The 19,908-nt window shown below is 31.2% G+C and overlaps 1 protein-coding gene across 1 annotated transcript in view; it reads right to left on the reverse strand.

The window, feature by feature from the left end:
* Positions 1-19,908, reverse strand: part of LOC106677307 (uncharacterized) — a gene marked incomplete at its 3' end in the record, with an annotated part of 263,446 nt that overhangs the window by 185,707 nt on the left and 57,831 nt on the right. Inside the window, 1 exon segment of the mRNA XM_067051668.1 lies at positions 1,402-1,443.

Consider the following 19,908-nt stretch of genomic DNA (forward strand, 5'->3'; position numbering starts at 1 on the left):
TTAAATTTAGTAATTGGAAAATATTTTAGAGTCAAAAATTATTAAAACAAGTAGTTTTTTAATGACGACTTTTAGTATCGATAAAAGAACTACTTAGAATAAAAAAAGTGTCTCAACGATGTAATCAATGTCACTATTCTACTGCCCAGCCTCACATCATAATCGATCGTTAGAACTTGCTAATGGTTCCTTTACGTGATATTCAAGGTCCGCTAAAAAAAAAAAACAGAGTTACTCGTGATTCAATAGATATTTTTAATTGTCGTATTTTTATTTTTATTAAGAACGTTATTGGATCACTGTTTCGGCGCGTAAAACCTCAAACTGGGCCAAACGTAAGAAAAGAACTGGATTGTAGTAACTTATAGACATGACAATTGTTCTGTAACGTAGCTCATAACTGTTATAACCACTAGGACTAATTCCCACACGTTTTGCACTAATACGTGTATAGTGTATAGGGAGTGTAGTTTTAGTAATACTGGAAAACTTGTGGGGATAATCTAATGGTAATTATCTATTAGTTATGTAGCAAACTCAGTCGCAAAACTATTAGTGTGATTAGGAAAATCATTAAATCTCGGTACGTTGCCACAATATGGTTGTTTTGTTATTAACTGTTCCTCAAGAGAATCAAAAATTTATATCATTAAAAGTCAAGAATGAAATAATGTATTTTATACATGTTTGTTTATTTATTTAGGTGGACCTGTCAATTTATGTGTTTTAACTTATTTATTCATTAAATTATTTTATTTTATTAGTATTATTATTTTTATTTATTTATTTTTTTAAACTTGTTTATCCATTCACTGATCTACTGCTGTGACTATTATTTATGGTTTGATCTCACATTGCCGTATAATAGTGAATTTGTTTAACGTGTCACTGAAGAGGATCTGAGAGGGTGAATTCGGGAGAGTGAATTTGTCGATCAAATGAAATAAAAATTGTGAAATGGTGAAATGACAGGAACAAGAAATGGAAAGAAAAAAGGAATGAATTGAAATATTTGTATTTAGTGTATAGACTGGAATTGATTGTAAAAGAAAACTGTGGGGAAAAACTGTTTTCTTTATATTTTATTATATCATGTAATTATATTTAATTCATATATGTCCGATCACGGATTGATTAGTATGCTGTGTAATGTAGCAACTCGCTGTATTTGGGCAGCAAGGATGAATAAAGTATTTTTCTCTATAGATTCCCATAATACATAGAGTATCCCAGGATTAAATATTAATAATTGGAATAGGGATAGTTCATAAAAATTGTTGTTTTGTGTCACCATCGACATCACCTTCCTATTTAATCCTTTAATGAAGAACAAGGGTAAAATAGCGATTCTAGGAGAAAGCGAAATTTGAATAAATAATTTACTTAATAAAAAAAACTCACCGTTAAATCCAGAAGACGCCAAGTTCGTGCAGCATGCAGACTCTGCAAACAGTGAAAGACAAATTATTAATAACTTTTTTTTATAAATTAGTAGTTAGTTATCTTAGTCAGTTTATATACTCCTGCTAGTGCTGAAAGGACTGTATATTGTGTTACTATCAATTTTAAAAGCCAATCCCTGTCATACAACCGTATGAGTAGGCCTAACGTATCCTTATTTTCATTGCTATATGAGGATTCCAAGTCATTTGTCCAGATTTAACTTCCACTTATTTATTAAGTCCACTGAAATTCACATTGGGGAGGGATTTTGGGGATAATGATTGAACTCAAAACAGTTTAACTAATTATTAATTTATTTATTTATTGATTTTTCTAAAATTAAAATACCATGTTGAACTATACATAAGATATTTCCCTACTGCTGACAGAGCTTATTACATAGTAGACCCCAGACGAATTATCCTTTAATTGCCACTCAGTCGGGATCTTAGACAGTTTTATTTCCCCAGATGTGGCGCTAATCCCTAGAACTGGAAAAATTCCGAACGGATTTGTAACCTTAAGTGTATAAATTATAGAACTTTAAAATTATAAATTATACACCTGAAAAGATTATAGTGGTAGAATAAAAGAAAATTAGGTTTAGGTTGTTTTTAAATTACTATTCCATACTGTACCCTGTTGATAAAACTCCAATTGAAAACTTTATGTTTAGATATTGTATGGTATTTTAATAAACAAGAGAAGTTCTTATTACCCCGTTGCACTCGGCACCACTTCGGTGTGCATCTACCAGCAACTCGACGCCATTTCTTCGCGAAAATATACACCATAGATTCGTAATATAATATGGTATAACTTTAGAACAACGTAAGGAATTGTAATGTAATTTAGTTTATTTGTATAAGTAGACATTGAAGAATATATATTTTTAAAAAAATGAAAGAAAGGATAAAGAAATGGTTTGGAAATTACTAATGGTAAATCACGAAATCACATGTCTTATCACTGCAGAGATCTTGGATCAGAGTGTAAGCTTCAATACGATATGAGTTCTTGTAAATTTTTTTTCTCAGTTTCTGGATTTCTTCATTATCCAATCAAATTTCCCTATATCATTGAACCTTACTCGTATATACCTTTATTCCACTAATTCTACATTTATTGCTCAACGGATTAGTGAAGTATATGGTCCGACGTGAATACAGTTATCTTGTTATTTTGATCTATTTTTTGTGTCATTTTAATAGATAATTATAGAAAAACATGCGTTTCAAAAAAAAAATGCTGTGAAATATGTTCTCTATAATCGCTAATAAGCTTCCATGTCCTCTCAGAGGGGAGTGATTAAATTGCCCCTCAGAGGTGACAAACGAGTGGGTTAATATCATATGTTAATAACAATACATTCAAAATTCTGGGGAAAATATATAATTTTGTTAATCCAATATCTAAATAAACATTACCATTTTACCTGCAAAATAAGGTTCGAGGGTCAAGGACATTTTCTTAAGAGAATAATAGGAGTTACTATCTGGGTCCAAAAACTCATTCGCAAGCCAAAAGGATTAAGGTGAGTCTAATATTTTAATCTAAGTTTCATGGTCGGAATTTAGACAAGTAAATAGACGATTTTTGAAAACATAACAGTTTTATTCCTAGTAAAGTATACATTTTTTAAATAATTTATAAAAACAAAATAATAATATTTAATATGAAGTTTTCGGTTTAATTATTATTATTTTCAAAACACAGTCCATTTAAAATTAATTTTTTAAAAATAATATTAATATTTTTAATTCAAAAGCGAATAGATAATCCTTAAAAGGATAACAGCATAATGGTGTTACATCGCTTCTAACCTTTAAACCTGGAATTAGAACCGAGATCAATGTCTATAAATCACGCCTAATTACTGGTTCTCATTGCCCGCTCTCTCATCACTCATTATCGCTCATTGCCCTAAATCAGACCTGGTCCGAGGGGGAGTTCATCCTGGCAGCTGATGCATCAATCATCGTGGCGTCATAACAGTAAAATGACAAGAGGTCACTACAGGAATCATATCAGTTGATAGCTGTCTTGTGCAAAAAAGTAGTTTCAATTACAACCACTATAATTTGAAATCACAGAACATAAATTAGAATACAGGTAATTTTATTCGATAAATACAGCTTCTAGATTAGCCACCAGTAATGTAATAAAGTAATCCGTGGTTAGTGGTCCCCACTTACTATTACTAATTGAGCTAAAGTAATTACAATTTCCAAATACTATCAAATTTGATTACAGTTACGTTTTTCTCAACACCGATTAATAGATAAATTATTACTTGGAATTTAATGTATGTTTATTTATATGCATGTAGGCTTTCAAAAATCCAGTAATATGTGATAACATCAACCGAATGAAAAGTTTTATGGAAAATAATTTTTATGAATTTAAAATATATAAAAGTAGTGTTTTATGATATCAAATTTATTTTAGGTAAATGTAAATTTGTTTAATTTAAGGGCAAACATATTTCACCAATTTTATTTTGTAAACAAAATCTTCTGCGTTCCGGCCTTCATGCCATCCTCAGGAACAAAAGTTTCATTTCCTTATAATTATTTATACTAACAGTTCGGGAGAGTTCAGGGGTGACAAGTTTGAACTTTTCAGTTTGGCCCTGACTGTTTTGTGTGTGTGTTTTTACAGCATAGCTCAAAAACGAAAAGTCCTTTGAAACTGAAATTATATATTAAAGATGGGTATATGCCTTGAACGTTAAAGCAGCATTCGTTCGACTAAATTGACTTACCGGAAGTTCCACTTTATAGAATTTATTTTTTACATTTTTTTCCTTAAAAAATAGCTCTAATAATTTTGATTACATTAACTATATCTTGGTACGACCAAGTGATCTTTAATATTAGCTGGGTTTAGCCTCATTAGTGTTACTGGTCTTAAAAGCCACATTTTCAAAATAATATTTTTCAAAGTACCTTTAACTTTGTTTATATGAAAAGATCAACCATTTCTCAGTGGTAGTAAAAATATAAAATAGATAAATATCAATTATGAAATAATTTGATTCATAACTAAAGGAGAAAACGATTTTCTCGCAACCGCCTAAAACAGACTAGGACATCGGAAACAGTCGAAGGAGCCCGATCTCTTTTGATCTCATTCTTTAGTACACGGCTCTGTTATTAAACTGATGCATTCTAGGCAGGAACATAGTTGATATTTTTTTTAACCCCTCAGAAAACCCTTAACGAATATTCATACCTGTAGAAAAATAAAAATTTACGATCATAATTTATAAGTTCCTTTCATATTGTTTTTTAAAAAATTAAACATCTCTTATTGTTAATAGTAATAAACTATTGATGAATATGAAAATATGAAAGAATTATATAATTATTATCTTTCCATGGTTATTATTACAATATTCAGATTTTACTTTCATTTAACAATATGAAATCTTTACCCTTCGTCGTAAACCTACTGACTGCCCTACAGTTTCATTTAATGATGTTACTCTTACCCCTGTCGAACAGATCCGCTAACTTGGACTACATTTGGACAAATGATTAACCTGGAATCCTCACACCAGACTGAAAAGACAGGAAACTGCAAATCGATTTAGACTATTACAGCACTTACTAGACAACGGTCTAAACTTCCAACACATTACAAAATACTGATCTACATGACTGAAATAAGGCCAATCTGGACACATGGAGTTCAGCTTTGGGGCTCCACTAAACCTTTGAATTCCTCTCGTATTCAATCCTTACAATCCATAATCCTTCGTAAAATCCTCAATGCTCCTTACTTTGTCACAGATAAAATCCTACATAAGGACCTTAATGTTCCCTATGTAACCGATCTAGCCTGAACCAGATATAACTCCTTCCATTATAAATTCTCTAACCACTCATACCCCCTATTTTCTAATCTTGCATCCTCTTCCATTCCTGACAATCCTCCGAGGCGCCTGAAAAGAAGATGGCCACGAGACCAGGTAATGTAAAATGTCATTAGAGTGCTACCAATGGGTAGTTTCTCTACACGCCTGTAACACTCCAATTTAACTTAGATCAGATTTGCTAAATGTATTATAATGTACAGTTGTGAATAGCAATAAATAAATATTTAAAAAAACAAAAAAAAAACAATATGAAATATATGGTAAGGGGATTTTCATCCTTAATAATAAAGAAGTAGTTGTTGAAATGAAAAACGATCAATTTAATTGGAAGTTCATAAGTAAAAGTTGTGTGATGCGCGCACAATAGTTTTAACTTAAGCAAACTAACTGGATCAAGAGTGGCTGAGGTCTACTATCCTTTATCATGCCATGTCATTACTTCCTACATCTGATCAGACAATTACCTGGCAAGGAACAAACTCTTTACTCCTGTGAAATATTTAAAGGGGAAAGAAATGATGCTTGCGATTGCTGAGACTCAGTAAATAATTAAATACAACAAGTAATCTCCACATCAATATTAAATTAACTCAAGGTTAGCAACAATATCGTAAATAGAAAATCCAAATTAAAACCAACTATTCTTACTTTTAAAACAATACTCGGACCACTGCTGAGGTCTGGATTACGAAAAAGAAAAAATTACCTAACTTCAAAATAAGGTCCTTAAAATCGCAGTGCACTTGGTTAGTATGAAATATCCAATTGCATCAGGAACTACAAATGGAATCAATAAAATACTCCATCAAAAAACGGCTCATAAAATTCCACTCCCAGTTACCGACAGTTAAAGGAGCAGTAAGTTATAACTTGAGAAATCCAACTTCATCTCGAACACTGAAGCCTAAGCTACTGCTAGATATCTTTTAATAAATTCTATTCAGGACATTACTACTATTTTATTTATTTTTTCTCAAATTAACTTTTTTCCAAATTTTATTTACCCCCATAATCAATTATTAAACAAAACAAACAGTGTAACTGATATATTAACCATGTAAGGTCCACCAGGCCGATCTCGTATTAAATAAAAACATTTTTAAAAAATATTAAATCTAATGTAGCTGAGAATTTAATGTTAAGATGTTATGTATTGGAGGTACTTCGTAATGTGTCATGTCACAGCAGCCAAGCAAATGGAAACTAATCCAGGAGGATGTATGTAAATATGTCCTTACTCAAAATGGTGCACTCTAGGATTATATTCAGACGTCTATAATCCTACAAGCACTAGTTTAGGGTTTTGATAATTCCTCTGTTAAACAATTGGTCACATTCCTATTCAAATGATTACATATTAACGGATTGATAATCAGCAAATTATTTTCGTGAGAATTCATGATAGAATCAGGATTTTATGATAATGTAAGGAGACAAAAGCAAGTTATAAATCCGACCCTATTTCCAGAATTACTCTAATTTCTTGGTAGTGAATGCGTAAAATCTTTTGAAACTCACGACAAATAAACAAATAACAAAAATATTAAAGTGGACTTACTAAAAGAGCATCCAATCTTGTTTACTTTCCCATATATTATTTAAAACTGGAAAAAAAAACATCTTTTCATTAATTTCAAAGCTCTACATCTCTATTAACTAAAAGTCAAAATATTTTGGTTTAGTCAAGAAACATTTGTATAGAAAAAGCTAAGTATAAGAATTCCACGTATCACAGTATTTTGTAGAGAATTTCTATTAATTTTAAGCGCTTAATGTTTCAATTGCATAATGTTCTCATATCATGAAATTTTGGAATCCCATTTCATTATGATTGTTCTCCTTAAATCGCTAGTCTTGAAGAGATAATAGATATGAGAAATTGTTTTAATCCATGTAACACTATCCATACATATTCACTCGAGTAATATTTTATATTCCAATTAATAGGAAAATTGAAACAGGAATCTTCGACTTTTTTTTTTTACGAAAGTTATTGAACATTAATAATTAACTATGCTATTTTATAACAGCTTGTTATTCATTATCAGTATTATTTATTTTTTACGTAATAGGATATTTTAATGGGTCTTTCCTGGTCGTTGAACCTTTGAACAACTGAAAAGTTTTCTATTGCTCATAGTTAATTAAATTTCATTTTTTTGGTATATACTTGTGCTTTATTGTTTATGTTTTTTCTAGCTCACATGGCAATGCTTCGCTATTTCTATATTTGAGAATGTATTTGGATTTAATGAACACAATTGATAGTTTGTTATAAATGATTGTATTTAGTTAAAATTTAACATTTGCGTATACTCTTTTATTATGATTTCGTAACATTAATCAAGACAATATATATGCAATATGGAGAGAAAATGAAATTCGTAATGTTTGTCAGATCTACTGAAATATCAAAGTTTAGTAAAAGATTTGTTTTTAAATTCTCCTAAAAAATTTAAAAATCCTTTTTCCAAAAACAAATTTTATAGTCCTACTTTACTCTAAGCCACAATATGTTTTTATATTTGTTTGTAAATGTAATATAGCTTAATAGAATCTTTAATATGTTTTGTTACAATCGATTAGTGTACAATAACAACCAAAAAACCTATACTTTCAAAGCTCTAAACCAAAACCGTTAATTAACGTTTCATTTTGTTCATAACTTCTTTTTATCTTAGGATTCGGGGATGTTAGTAGCTTTAAACCTTCCCAACTATTTATAATTTCTATGGGTCAGGAAAATATGTGGAACGGAGTACGGCGTTATATATTGGGAAGGAATAGGATGGTTTTCCGTGGAAGAAGTTTAAGGATGTGGGATGTTATTAGGTCGTGTCCAGGAGCTTTGTGGCACGGTAATCTTTGAATGAAACTAGATATCTCTGAAGGATGAAATGCTTTAGGTAGAAGGGTCATTTAGTTCTGTTTGAATACATTCAAGGTGAATTGGGTTAAGGAAATCAGGATGTGGAATAAAGGTTTTGGAAAAGTGTTGTCCAAATGTTTGTGATTTTTCTTCATCAGTTCTGGCCCAGGTTTGGGATTCGGTGAGGAGTGGGTAGTTAAAATATTTGAAATTGAATAGTTTTTTGGTGGTCCTCCATAATGATTTGTCAGTAGTTTTAAGATTTTAAGTAAAGTTAATTAAATTTTGAATTTTCTGATTTCTACTTTTAGTTTGTTAGTCAATTTGGTGTAATACTTTTTGTCAGTTGGATATCTGACCCTATGCCACTTCGATCTTGCTCTGCGTTTTTCGGTTAATAAGACACGAATATGCCGTGGCAGGTTATTTTGTTTATTATTATTGACTCTATTAGCCGATGTGTTCTCAGTTATACTTGTTCTTATTGATGATGTGAGTTTTTCATTAGCTTCATCAATGTCCTGTTTTGTCTTCAGTCGAATGTTGAATGAAGTCCAGTTCACATTTACATTTGTCCCAGTCAACTCTTCTTGTTATCAATGAAGGGACGGAGGGCTTTGGTACAAAGCTTGAATGTAAAAAAAACAGAACTGGACTATGATCTGATGATAGGTCGTCCAGGGATTCAACAATGGTTTGAGAAGAAGAAATCTGGGAGGTGATAAATATGTCAAGGATATCAGGGCACTTATTGAGGGATGTAGGCCAATAATTCGGATTTTTAGGAAAGAGAATGGAATAGGTATTAGTGGTGGAAACACGGAACACGGTTACTACGGGAGTTGGATGTGCGGCATCCCCATCATTGGTGCTTAGCATAATAGTCTCCTCCAACAAGCGCGGTTCGAGGGTTCGGAATAAGGAATCAAGGGTGGTTAAAAGAAAGGTTATTACTAAGAGGACAGTATAAAGCTGAAAAGGTAACGTAGAAAGGGCGAGTTTAAATGATAACCGAGGTTGATTGAATAACATCAGATGGATTGGAAGGAATAAGGGAATGGGGTAAGGATGCAAGTACCAGCATGGGAAGTGTTGTCTGAGTGGTCTGATCTATAAGTGATGTAGTCCCGTATGTAAAAGTGTGAAATGAGTTTCAGTCAGTAGTACTATACCAATGTGTTTATCATGTAGGAATAAGTCAAGTTCATCACGGTGATTATGTAGGCCATTAGCATTCTATAAGAGGACAGCTAGGGGTTTAGTGCTCATCGTGGGAAATTAAGCGGGATTTCAGGTAGGATTCTGGTGAGAAGGTTAATGAGGGGTGTCTTGAAGATCTTTCAGGAAGGATGTGAGGATATGGATTAGGAGCTTGGGATGGATAGTTTGTGTGTCTAGATGTACTGAGTGAGGGCTGGACTAGTCGTGATATATGTGGAGCTGGAGTATGAGGAGCTGTTTCGGATTTCAATGGTAGTTGGGACGAGGAGTTGGTTGGAGCAGCAGAACGAGATGTAACTGGGAGTGGATGTGGTGGCGCCAATTTTACCCGTAAGGGTAGATGATAGGGAGGATTTTGATGACGTGGAGGTTGGGACTGAGGATGAGAGGTCAGGGGCTTAGGTTGAGACGTCGAGGGTGGCTTTTCTTCTTTGTGATCATTATTAACATGAGCTGATGTTTACAAGCTTGGAAAAATTTCCAAATTTTGAGTTTCAGGTGGCAGGGGAAGAGTTTCTTCCGAGCTTTTTGATGCCATGTAGTGTATCCCGAGGTTTCTAGCAGGTTTCTGTTACGTGACGGGCAGCACATTTCACGCACCTAGGCCTTTGTATGCCCTAAGTTTTGATACCTGGTGCATTGGACAATAATAGGTTTTTGTCTGGGCTCCTCAAATTTAATTGTTGAGTCAAGTAGCCTTGTAACCTAAAATATTTCAGGATTATACTAACTCTATTAAATCAGTTTTGTGTGTTCAACATTGCTTCTATAACCATTTAGGATTGAATATTGTTCGAATTTTATTTATTGTTGAATTAGAATTTCAGTAAATTTCTGTATTTTATATTTCTATCTAACATTTTTAAAAGGAAAAATGGATAAGAATTAAAGTAGAAGAAATATTATTAAAAGTACTTTTCTGAAAACTTAAAATTGGAGTTCAATTTGTTTATCCTGCTAAGGCTCATTGGAAAAATATTGTGAGAGTGTATTGTCAAAGTGAATAATTTAGAAATATCTGTTCTAAAACGAGTGAAAGTTGTGTGATGCGCATTGCTCCGGATTTTTATGTTTAGGAAATTATTTATTTGTAATCGTACCCTCTTATTACTATTAATTTATTATATTGGAAGAAAATAGTTGACTGTATGAAGTAGGTTGTAGGACGATAGTCTTGGTGGCGGTCAATAAAGGCACAAAATTGTAGAAAAACTATTTAATGTCTAAATAAATATAAATAAATAATAAATCCCTCCAATCCCACATCACCATCCTCGAAGAATGGTGCCAAAACTGGAGGATTAAAATAAATCCCACCAAATCACATTTACCCTTCGTCGTAAACCTTCGTCTTGCCATACAGTATCTTTTAATAATACCCCACTTATTCCTGTTGAACAGATCCGTTACCTAGGACTAAATTTGGACAAACGACTGACATGGAATCCTCATACAAGACTGAAAAGACAGAAAACTGCTCGTCGATTCCGACTATTATAACATTTACTAGAAGGTACTTGGAAGGTTTAAACTTCCAATCCATTACAAAATACTGATCTACATGACTATTATAAGGCCTATTTGGACATACGGAGTTGAGCTATGGGGCTCCACTAAACCATCTAATTCCTCTCGAATCCAATCCTTACAGTCCAGAATCCTTCGTAAAATCCTTAATTCTCCTTACTTTGTCACAAATCAAATCATCCATCAGGACCTCAATGCCAAATATGTTGCCGATTTGGCCAGAACCAGATACCAATCCTTCCATAATAAACTTTCCAACCACCCAAACAAACTCGTTTCTAACCTGACTTCTCCTTCACTACCTAATAATCCTCCTAGACGTCTGAAAAGAAGATGGCCTCGAGATCTTCTCCTTTAGAAATGTTTTTGGAGCTCTATCAATGGGTAGATTCTTCACATGTTTTTATCATGTCATAATATCACTTACAGCAAATTTACTTGATGTGTATAAATGTTTACAATTGTAAATATCAATAAATAAATTATTAAAAAAAAAAAAAATGTTAACCAACGTTAATAGGTTGACCAATCTGTTTTCAATCACGATAAGCCCTGTAATGTGAGGTGTAACGTGGGTTAGCATTAAATATTTTTTCTACTATTCTTTACCTTTATTGACCGCCGCCTGGACTATCTTCCTAAAAATTACTATATAATGTACAACTCTCTATAGTATTTGTTTATTATTACGCCATTTTTACGTTTTTTAAATTTAAAATCGATATATAAATATATTTATTTGAAGAAAACGAGTGACTTTTTTCCGTTATCACAGTTGCTTAGTTACCTGATGGTCGTGCCAAAGGGTGGAATTTTGTTTACATATTTTTTTTTCCTTTTGATCGTTTCTATTAAATTGTAGACAAACCTACAGATATAAGAAAAAATAAATCAGTTATTTATAGGCGGTGCAAAGGAGGCACTCGTCAAGACCGCCCACAATCGATGAATAGTGGTAAAGCGTTTCCTTGGCTCTTTGAAGGTATGCCATTGTGAGTCAGTACATTACTTCTTCCTCCGCGGTGGATAGACTTAAATAAAGAGGCTACATACATAAGCTCCTCATTCAGTACACACCAGCGGTCATCCGTTTTTTCTTCGCCTTCTTTGCTACTCCTCGGAAACCATAAATATTAAAAAGATTCGGCAACATCAAGGAACAAATGGCCTAGATGGAAAGTGGTGGGGTTACTTTGTAACTTACATCCAAAAGGCCCTTTGTAAACTTCAACCAAGCTATTTCAAGTGTTGATACAGTTATTATTCTATGGATATACAGTAGAATATGTAAAGGTTAGTTGATAAATGTACAATTTGGGGATTCAAAAGTAAAGTAAACATAAAAAAAGTTCCTTATATTTTTAAAAATCAAATCAAACCGAAAAGGCCGAAATAAGTAAAGTATAATAAAAAAAAAGAAAATTTGATAATGAACCAAGATTTTTTTATTTTTTTGGTTGCTCACCGAATAGAAGGGGTAAATAAAAAACTATCCAAGTTAGGTAGTTGAAAATTCCAACATACTACTGCAAACCAATTCGTCTTTAAAAACAATTTTGTCTTTGTTAAAACCATTTTAAAGAAGGTTAGATAACGCAAAGCTTTGGTGAATTATTCACTATTTTTTCTTTATTGGACTACAGATATTCCATTTTCAGAAACATTGTATTTTTTTAACAAGCTTTCAGTCTATCTTAAGTGTAGTTATATTACAGAATAAACTCCAGTTTTGAAAACACGTTATGTATTGTGAAATCCTGTCTCCTCAAAGTATGATTGTTATCAGCTTAACTAATTACCGACTACTAAAACACATAATACACTTTTTATATAAATATATTCTAAAATATGGAATGCATGATTTATATTATACAATACACATAAAATTAAATATTTAATGTAGTTATAACAGAAGAAATTTTCCTAAAATAATATATTTTTAAGAATAAAATGTTAATTTTTAAAATACAATTTTTCTCAAAATTCTATGTTTTGAAACCTGAAATTTTGACATTGGTTAATTTTTTTTTAGTCAGTTAAACGTTGTAAGGAATTCCGATAACATAATAGAACTTGTTGTGGTGGTTCTATTAAGTAAGGAAAATAAAAATTCTACATTTTTCAACTACCAGTGAAAACTTAATTGAAATTACATGTGAACTGAATTCATCGATGCTTCTTTTTCTGTATTTACAAAATTAGGGTTCAATCTGAAAATATATCAGAGCTTAAACGAACGCTTATGCCTTTAAAAAAAAAATTACTCGGTGATAGTAAAGTGGCTGACTTTTAAGAGAAAATACATTTAATAAATTCAGATATATTTCAAAATTTGTAAGCTACATGGTATACATTTTTTTATCACGTTTTGGCCACTAAGGACCTCATGAATATCAATGGTTAGGCTTCTTTGGGAGTCTTGATTTTCTTTCCTCCCATCGCAGTTTCATGATCCTCGACTGCCTTTCTTTTCTTTCTTCGGACCCCTTATTATGTTTCTTTATTATTATTTATTTGTTTTTATTTCTTTTAGGGTAAAGAGATACTTGTTAAAGAAATATGAGTAAGATTTTGATATTTTACAATCATATTACACATAATTTGACGTCTTATAGTACCCAAAATAATCTATTCTACGGGCCGTTTCCTACCAAGAGAGTTAAACTTTCCTGCCTCGATATTGCAACGGTGCCAGTTCAAATCCGGCCTGAGGTGTTGCCTTTTAATTCTTAAAAAATAAACAGAAAGGGGTAAAAAAACATTTGTTCTTATATTTAACATATGTTGTATTTTGTTATATTATTTGTTCTATAATCTCCTATTAGAATATTTCAAATGAACTGGATTTGCTGTTTTAAATTCATTCAGCTATATAAAAAAACTTTATCATTAACGTTTTATTCAATTCATGCCACCCAGTTCTTTAAATTAATAATTATTATTACATTTGTGGTACCTGGACCAAGTTATCTGCTATCTTTGAATTGATAATTACGATGTGTATTGCACAAAATTATCCAAACAAATCCTCAGAAGGCTCATAATAGATAACCGAGTTTTTTCAAAATCTATTTTATTCGCCAAATAGGATTAGCAATACACCTTTCTGAACTGCACTGGTACATTCTTTTCATTGTATGAAAGACTCATCTCTTCTTGAATCAATTACTCTTCAAATTGCGATACCATGAGGAGACAGTAAAAAGATAGTAAAATTGTGGCTGATGGTTCACTAAAGTGTATGTTACCACTGGTTTTACGACAGAGCCGACAGCTGTGAATGTTACTCAAGGTGTAAATGTATTTTTATGGGCGCAATCGCGGTTTCTCTGTCCTGTCAATCTCAGCTTACATTTAAGAATGTCTGGTAAGAAAGAATCTATTACCGTAGGGATAATGTAGCTGGAAGTGTCCATTTTTGGGACATATAATAAAAATGTTTTTATTCTATTAAAATTTACTTTAGATTTAATGGAAGTAATAAAAGGAGGTAACCGATTCTGAAGTAATAAGAATAAAAAACAATGTCTCATTTACTAATACAAATTTAATTTAAATATCCTTAAGGAATTCGCTAGTTTAGTGGAGTCGCAAAACTCAACTTCGTAAGTCCAAATTTGCGTTATTATGCATTAATTTTTAAAACTATAACATTCATTTTCGCTTTAGATTTTAGCTAAAATTGTTATATACTGCACAATATAATGTTTTAAACTCGTCGAATTTACATTAATTCCATGGCATAGCCATAGGCTATAGCTAGACTATATCACCTTAGCTGGACTCACATCAACACCTTATAATACCACAAGGCAATCAAGGGGAGAAGACACAGTAAAGTATATATAATACATTTCATGTATTATATGTGTATTAAGTACTAGTTTTTATTTTATTGAAGGATACAAAAATTAAACTCGTCGAAATAAAAATTTTTCGTTAATTAAACACGTAGAATAGATAAGACAGGACTATTATTTTCTCAGCTGGATTCATCAATAGGGTTTTCTTTACGATACCATAATAATAGCTGTGAATTTCCTTTAATTTTTTTTTCAATCCATAGGTCTTTGAATGGATCTAGATCAGGGAACTCGAAAGTGTGATAGACAAGTCTCACCCAGTCTATAAATCTCCAAGATAGTGCACTAAAGGAGACTTTTTATAGGGACATTTGCATTTTAAGCGACAATCCTACCACAGATGGAACTGTTACAGACGACACAATAGAACTGTTACAAAAGAAAACAGAAACAAAAGTTTTGCAACTGCCATGGCACTCATTAGTCGCTTCATTTATTATTTGGGAGCCCCATTGTGCCCCCGGCGGCTGTTAGGTGGCCCCGTGCCCTCCGGCCATCCGTCTTCTCGCCACCTCCAGCCTCTACCTTTTTGTTGTCTCTTAATTATCACCTGATAAATATCTAGCAATTAAAACTTATCATCAGGCCCATAAGAACGTTAGTTTGCAAGGGCCTTAGGTCAATAGGTGGTATCTTCTCGACTTAACCTGAGTAAAAAAAACAGATATCTCTTCAAATAAAATGTATACTAAGGATACATAATTACTATTAGTATGTTAGAAATGCTTACTATGCGTTTTTGCGTAATTATTTCCATTTTATAATTTGTTATTATGATTATATTTATTTAGTATTATATTTATAATGATAATTTATTATTTTTATAATAAAATTATGTTTTACTTAGGGGATAAACAATCTATACACTTTTTAAAAATAAATTAAATACCAGAAGTGACTGAAAAAATAACTAAAACATTGAATATATATAATCACAATAAAATTATATTAGGAATGTACAATAGCAAACACATTAACTCGTATCTAACCAACATGAAGGGTGAAATAAAAAAAAAATAGATAAACTACATTTATTACATTTATTTATAAATTTACAAATAAAATATCAAAATTCTAACCAAATATAAAAAGAATAAACATAAAAAAAAACTCCAAAACTGGATTGTTTCAACATAATAATAACTGAAAAAATACAAAAGTAACAACGCTTCCATATTAAAAATAACCAAAAACAGAAAGCTAAAAGAAGCTATCTATACAACATTATAAATCAAAATACAATTAATTATAAAACTGACACAAAAAACATTAACATAAAATTATGCTTACATAATAAACAAATTGCAGTCACTATAGTCTCTAGTTTACAGTAGTCTTAAAAAATGAAAAAAATAAATTAATAATATTGTTAAAAATCTAGAAAAGATCCTGGGAAATAGCATAACACCAGTGGAGAGGAGGATTTAAGTCAGGGGTAAGAGTGAGAAAGCGAAAATAAAATATCCAAGTAGTCTACAGCATAAAATTATTAATTTATGAGAAAGTATTTTAATACGGATAAATAGGGCTATATAACTACTGGAAAAGTAAACATAAAAAATGTTATTTTGACAAAATAAAACCAATATACCATGTTAATTGTATGTGCTAGTGGACTTTCAGATTACTCATCCTGAAGGCAAACCTATTTGAAAAAAATGTATAATTATTTCTTAATTTTAGTTAATTATCTCTACCATGGAGATACTTGTGCAACAATTAGCAATCAAAATAGATTTTAAAAAAATCTCTGAACAATAAATGGGAAAAAAGTAATGAGAAAGAAAATTCTTCATTTGCACATGACTCAAATAGCTTGAAATAAAAAAAAAAGTTAAAATGAAAGGGAAATAACTAAAAGAAAAATCACTAGTGACGAAGTTTTGTTGCTTACTACTTTCTTTCTTTTTTAAAATAAAGGAGAGATACTTAATTTTTAATATCCGACTCATATTACCTCAAATAAGAAAATTATGAACAAAAAGAGCAATACATTGGAAATAAGAGTATATTTTTACATTTTATTTGTTATATTGTATATTATATTTTAAATTATATTATATTTATTTATTATCAAATGAATTAAGCAGACTAACATTTGAAGAGTTTTCTATCAAAGTTTAACATATCCATTTCTCTAAATTAAAGATTTGTTTTTTGGATAAATACAAATTCTACAGCTAAAACTTATTTATTATATTTCAAAATTTAAATTTTTTCCCTGTTAAAGAGATTTTACTAATTAACATTTTTAATCAAAATTAAACTGATCTAAAATGAGATGCTCCCATATTACGTTTAAATAGGAGATACGGTAATACATTAAGTAGATACATTCCCTTTTGATAGAAAATTTCTCATTTGGCAATTAGGAACAATGAACACTGCAGTAAATTAATTTACTCCAAATTACTCATTAATTTTTTAACCCATCCAACCCCACTCAGCTGTCATATAATTCAACAAAAAATATTATTAATTTTTTTTTCATATTTAAGTTAACAGTCCCACGATCTCTGAAATCAGCAGGTCGGGTTATGATTTTGGAATCTTCCTTATTCCAACGGATTTTTCAATTTTACATCCTTAATGCTAGTCAATTTATTTCAATAGCATCTTCCATGTTTGTTTATATTTCATATCACATTTTTTATATTGCATAATTTTAACTATTTAATTTTTTTCCCTCAAGGTAGTATCCTTGGTCCCATCCTCTACACCGTCTATACAGCTGACATTTCAACCAATCTTAGCACTATCCTCACCACGTATACCGCTGACACATGTGTGCCCGCAGTTAATAATAACCCATTAATTGTATCCCAAACTCTCCAATCCCATATCACGGCCCTCGAAGAATGGTGTCGTAATTGGAGGATTAAGATAAATACCAACAAATCCCATCAAATCACCTTTACCCTTCGTCGTAAACCTACTGACTGCCCTACAGTATCCTTTAATAATGTTGCTCTTACCCCTGTCGAAAAGATCCGCTACCTTGGACTACATTTGGACAAACGATTAACCTAGAATCCTCACACAAGACTGAAAAGACAGGAATCTGCACCCAGATTCCGACTATAACAGCACTTACTAGACAAACGGTCTAAACTTCCAACACATTACAAAAGACTGATCTACATGCCTGTAATAAGGCCAATCTGGACATAATCTGGACTCCACTAAACCTTCGAATTCCTCTCGCATCCAATCCTTACAATACAAAATCCTTCGTAAAATCCTCAATGCTCCTTACTTTGTCACAAAAAAATCATACATAAAGACCTTAATGTTCCCTATGTAACCGAACTAGCACGAACCAGATATCACTCCTTCCATTACAAACTCCCTAACCACTCAAACCCCCTAGTTTCTAACCTTGCATCCTCTTCCATTCCAGATAATCCTCCGAAGCGCCTGAAAAGAAGATGGCCACGAGACCAGCTAATGTAAAATGTCATTAGAGTGCCACCAAACCCATTGCTCTACACGCCTGTAAAATTCCATTTTAACTAAGATCAAATCTACTGAATGTATTACGTAATATACAGTTGTAAATTTCAATAAAGATGTTTAAAAAAAATTTGTTTACGCTGCGTAACTAAGATTGCTCAGCAGATCGTGAGCTTTAGTATGTATGAAGAAAGCTCTTTATACTCACATTCATATTCAAAAGCCACAATACGAGACGGGAAACATAACAATTTTCAACTATCTAATATCCGGTGTGGCTGTAATGAGAGGTTTACAAATGTTTGAGGACCTAAGAAACCACTGTTGAAATAACATGCCTCTCCCCGAAGCTATCCCAAGTTAAATGGACAGTTATATTCTCCATATTTAACTTAGATGGATGTTGCCACTTATTGTGTTTTCAGAATTTCTCATACTGGCGATGGAGATGACACAGATTGTAGCTTTGAACAAACTTCTCTTTCTCGTTCAATTCACAAAATGATGTAAAGCTGATCGCTAAAGTTTAGATTAGGCAGGAAATTGTATTTACTCTGTACTAACAGTACTACAATAAATATAATTGCAAAATTTTGTGGAAGAAAAAGATAAATAATAAAAAAAAAAGATGAATAATAAAAAAAACAGTTAAATATTAAAAAAAGTTCATTCCCATTTCATATTAAGTGAAATAATCTAGAGGTATGTAATACAATGTTATGCTATTAAAAATAAGTAATAAATAAATAAACCGTTGAATTTTCTTCTAGATTAAAAATTATTCAAAGATAAGAAGGGAAATTATAAAGAGAAAAATTAAATTATGTGTCAAATTAGAGATAATCTGATGTTCAACTAAAATCTTTTACAAACCACTTTCGAATAAAAGCTGTCAAAAGGCTGAACTTTCTTGGGTACATTGAATTTTGTACTTAAAAGCTGTTAGGAATTCTTTTTATAAGGAAAGCAGAGATTTTATAAATTTAATTTCATTGTTTGGACTAAATATTTTTTTTATTTTTCATAAAGTTTTTTAACTCTTAAGAAAGCCATTTTCATGAGTTTCAGTTTTTAATCTTTCATTACGCTATTCATTTTAAGGATAACTTTTAAAATGGATTCAGTTTCTTCGGTCAGAAAATCGCATTATCTTTCTTAATTATAATTTTTTTGTATCAAAGTTTAGACTTTATTCAAAGCTTTATAGTACTTATATAAAAACAATTGATCGAAAGAAATATGGATTGTATGTTTTTAAATTATATATGATTCATTAGAATCATATATAATTTTAAAATACATTATTATTAACTAAAGTGTAAAACAAAACTTAAAAATAAAGATTAAAAAAAAAAGTATGCAAGATTTCTAAACTTAAGCAGTAAAATTTCCTAGGCCTGAAAAAAAATACAATATCTATAATACTCACGATTTAAAAAACGAATCGAATATTTGGAAAAGCTCTAATGCAGTTTTCCAACAAAACGATGGTTTTAAAAAGATGTCTCTGGATTGATGAAAAATTTTGTTTTTTTACATGAGAAAAGTACTCCTCATCTTTTCCATCCCTTACCATATATATTTTTTTCTTAAAAAGCCAACTATATTTTTTATTTATGTAATAAAAGCAATTATTAAAGCGTTTTAATATA

The sequence above is a fragment of the Halyomorpha halys genome, unplaced genomic scaffold (assembly GCF_000696795.3).
Source record: "Halyomorpha halys isolate HHAL.00 unplaced genomic scaffold, Hhal_1.1 Scaffold94.1, whole genome shotgun sequence".
NCBI classification, from domain to species: domain Eukaryota; kingdom Metazoa; phylum Arthropoda; class Insecta; order Hemiptera; family Pentatomidae; genus Halyomorpha; species Halyomorpha halys.